The sequence below is a fragment of the Propithecus coquereli genome, unplaced genomic scaffold, assembly GCF_000956105.1.
Source record: "Propithecus coquereli isolate 6110/MARCELLA unplaced genomic scaffold, Pcoq_1.0 Scaffold698, whole genome shotgun sequence".
Classification (NCBI taxonomy): domain Eukaryota; kingdom Metazoa; phylum Chordata; class Mammalia; order Primates; family Indriidae; genus Propithecus; species Propithecus coquereli.
The window spans coordinates 158,043-161,394 of record NW_012153040.1 but is presented as its reverse complement, the minus strand read 5'-3'; the positions used below and the strand labels follow the sequence as shown (position 1 = coordinate 161,394).

The 3,352-nt window shown below is 46.7% G+C and overlaps 1 pseudogene; it reads right to left on the bottom strand.

The window, feature by feature from the left end:
* Positions 1 to 1,174: 1,174 nt before the first annotated feature.
* LOC105823724 lies at positions 1,175 to 1,960 on the bottom strand (annotated as a pseudogene).
* Positions 1,961 to 3,352: the final 1,392 nt, after the last annotated feature.

Below are 3,352 nucleotides of genomic sequence, written 5' to 3'. Positions count from 1 at the left end.
GAGACAGGGTCTTCTTGCTCTGTCACCCAGGCTAGAGTACAGTACAGTGGCATCATCATAGCCCACTGCAACCTCAAAGTCCTGGGCTCAAGTGATCGTCCTGCCTCAGCCTCCCAAGTAGGTGAGACTATAGGTGCATGCCACCACGCCCGGCTTATTTTTCTTTTTTTCTTCTTTGAGAGAACAATTTGTTAAAATTAACCAGAAATACAAGATTCCACTGAAACTGGAACAGTTGACAGAATATGGCTGAACTTAAACCTTCCAGGAAGATACAAACAGGGTCAGACAAAGCCATTGAGAGGAGAAGCCGAAGATCAGTGTGGGATAAACATGAAGATAATTGCATTCCAGCATGGGTACCTTCTGACCCCTCCCAGCAGTTCTTCTACCACATCCTCCCATCCTTCTCCCTCTGACACACCTGCCAAACCAAGCAGCTTCTTCCTCCATATTGCAGGTGTAAGCCAGCCCAATAGGACCCCTTTGGGATATGATATAAAGCCAAGAAAAAGTTTGTAAATCTCACACTAGGGTAGAAAGTGCATGTACTCAACCCAGCACAAATGGTATCATCTATGTGGGGGTCAATGCACATGGCAGTAACTTCAATCAAATCAGCGCTGCTATCACAGGTAACCTGTTATGTGGCTCTATAGCGATGTCAATGTTTCCAATTTACTACACTAAATTATCAATGTGGCAGAATGCATTTTTGAGCTCCAGATATTCTAAACATTCCTGAGAGGCTATTAAAGAGGAGGCTGAACAGAACTCCACAACCTCAGAAACCTAGGCATCACAGAGAATGCTGGCTCTTTCTGGGACCTTTCTGTGGGAGCAAAGAGATGAAGAGAAGAAATGTTAGCGTATCAGATGAGGGGAGGCAGAGGTAGGAAGAGGGTGTTCTAGCCACGAGGCCAACACATTTGGGTTCAAAGAGAATTCTGAGCAAAGGAGGAAAACAGAGAAACCCAAAACCCCAACCATATCAAAGGAAAAAAAGAGTTTCATACAACACAGTATCAAAAAGTGAAAGGAACACCTAAATGCGCAAACTGGTGGCAAGTTAAGTCCATAGCCTGTTGTGATAGGTCCATTCAGCATCCATCGAGTTTCTTCTCATCTATTATCTGAAGGTTATTTACAGACGTGGTGACTTTTCGAGAGTCTCTCACAGGAGGGTGGGCAGGCTTCCATCACTGGTTTCAGGATATGTCTGCGCCACGTAGGCATCCAACTTGGCATCCAGGTGTCCTTCCGTTATCGATGTGTACGCATCCAGTTGGTTGTCCAGCTGCTCCTTGGTCAACACAGGGCGAGCAAGGGCACCTCTCCCTCCTCCACGGCCTCGGCCTCTGCCTCCAAAGCCCCCTCTTCCCCGATCTATCATACCCCGGCCTCCACCACCGATTCCGCCACGACCCATAGCTCCACGCCCTTGGCCCCCTCTCCCAGGACCTCCACGACCTCGAACACCATCTCTTCTTAAGTCCATTTGGGGAGCTATGGCTTGTCCACCTGGGAGCAGGTTTTGACCGCGGAGTGACATCCCGCCCCTAAGTAGGGTTCTGGTGGCACGTCCCCCATGCAGTCCTCCTCTGGGCAAGCCTCTATGGATTATGGGCAGGCCTCCTCCTCCGATTGCTCCCCCGGCCAGGGCCCCTATGGGCTGGCCTAACGGTGCCTGGATGTTACTCTTACCCAGGCGCTGCTTTACGCTCTGCTGAAGTTTTAATGCTGCCTGGACAGAGCGTCTATTCTCCCTCTGCTGGGCCAGTCTTCCGTTTCTGGCACTGGCTGGGTGCTGTTGCTGCTGCATCGAAGGCCGGATGTTCACTGGCATCGGTTGTTTGTTCCTCAGCATATTAGTAAAGCGCTCATTTGGAGACATCCTGGTGGTGCTTTTTAGCGCAACTTTCGGCGCTGACTGTGCAGCCATCTTCAAATCCCGAGAATCGAAGGAGACAGACGCCAGTGCTGCGCCTGGGGCTGACATCACGGCTGCGGCAGGCAGGCTGCCCAACCTCAGTTGACGGTGGAGGGGCTCGGGTTAACCAGGTGGGCGGCTGGTTAGACGCGTAAGCGGTAGATTGCAAGGTTAGCTCGTTGTTGGTGGTTGGCTGTGTAGTCGGCTGATCCGCCTGCTCGCCCGGCCTGACCTTCCCGGCCTTCCGTCTGCGCCACCGCCGCCGCCGCCGCCGCCACCAACTCCCGCTCTGCGTCCGAAACAAATGGCCGCCTAATTTTTCAATTTTTTTTGTGGAGATGGGGCCTCCCTCTTGCTCAGGCTGGACTCTAACTCTTGGCCTCAAGCAATCCTCCCACCTTGGCCTCCCAAAGTGCTAGGATTATAGGTGTGAACCACTGTGCCTAGCCTGCTATTGTCTTTTTGGTAATAACCATTCTAACTGGGGTGGGATGTGCTTTGATTTGCATGTCCCCAATGATTAGTGATGTCAAGCATTTTTTAATATGCTTGTTGGCCATTTTTATGTCTTCTTTTGAGAAATGTCTATTGAGATCTTTTGCTCACTTTTTTATTTGTATTTTTTTTCTGTTAAGTTCCTTGTATATTCTGGATATTAGTGCCTTGTCAGATGAATAGTTTGCAAATATTTTCTCCCATTCATTAGGTTGTCTCTTCACTCTGTTGAGAGTTTGCTGTGCAGAAGCTTTTAAGTTTGATATAGTTCCATTTGTCTATTTTTATTTATGTTGCCTGTGCTTTTAAAGTCTTAACTATAAAGTCTTTGTCTAGATGATACCAATGTCCTAAAGCATTCCCCTTAGGTTCTCCAGTTTTCTTCTAGTAGTTTTATAGTTTGGGTCTTATGGTTAAGTCTTTAATCCATTTTGAGGTGATTTTTATATATGGTGAGATACAGGGGTCTAGTTTCATTCTTCTGCATATGGATATCTAGTTTTCCCAGCACCATTTGTTGAAGAGGGTGTTCTTTCCCCAATGTATGTTCTTTTGTTAAAAATCAGTTGGATATAAATATGGGGATTTATTTCTGGGTTCTCTCTTCTGTTTCATTGGATTATGTCTTAGTTTTTATAACAATACCAAGCTGTTTTGTTACTATAGCTCTGTACCATATTCTGAAGTCAGCTCTGTACCATATTCTGAAGTCAGGTAGTGTGATGTCTCCAGGTTTGTTCTTTTTGCTCAGTATTGCTTTGGCTATTCAAGGTTTTTTATGGTTCCATACGAATCTTGCAATTTTTTTCCCCTATTTCTCTGAAGAATTTCATTGGTAATTTGATAGGGACAGCAGTGAATCTGTAGACTGCTTTGGGTAGTATGGTCTTTTTAATCAAAGCAGGTAAACATATATTCACTCTGAGT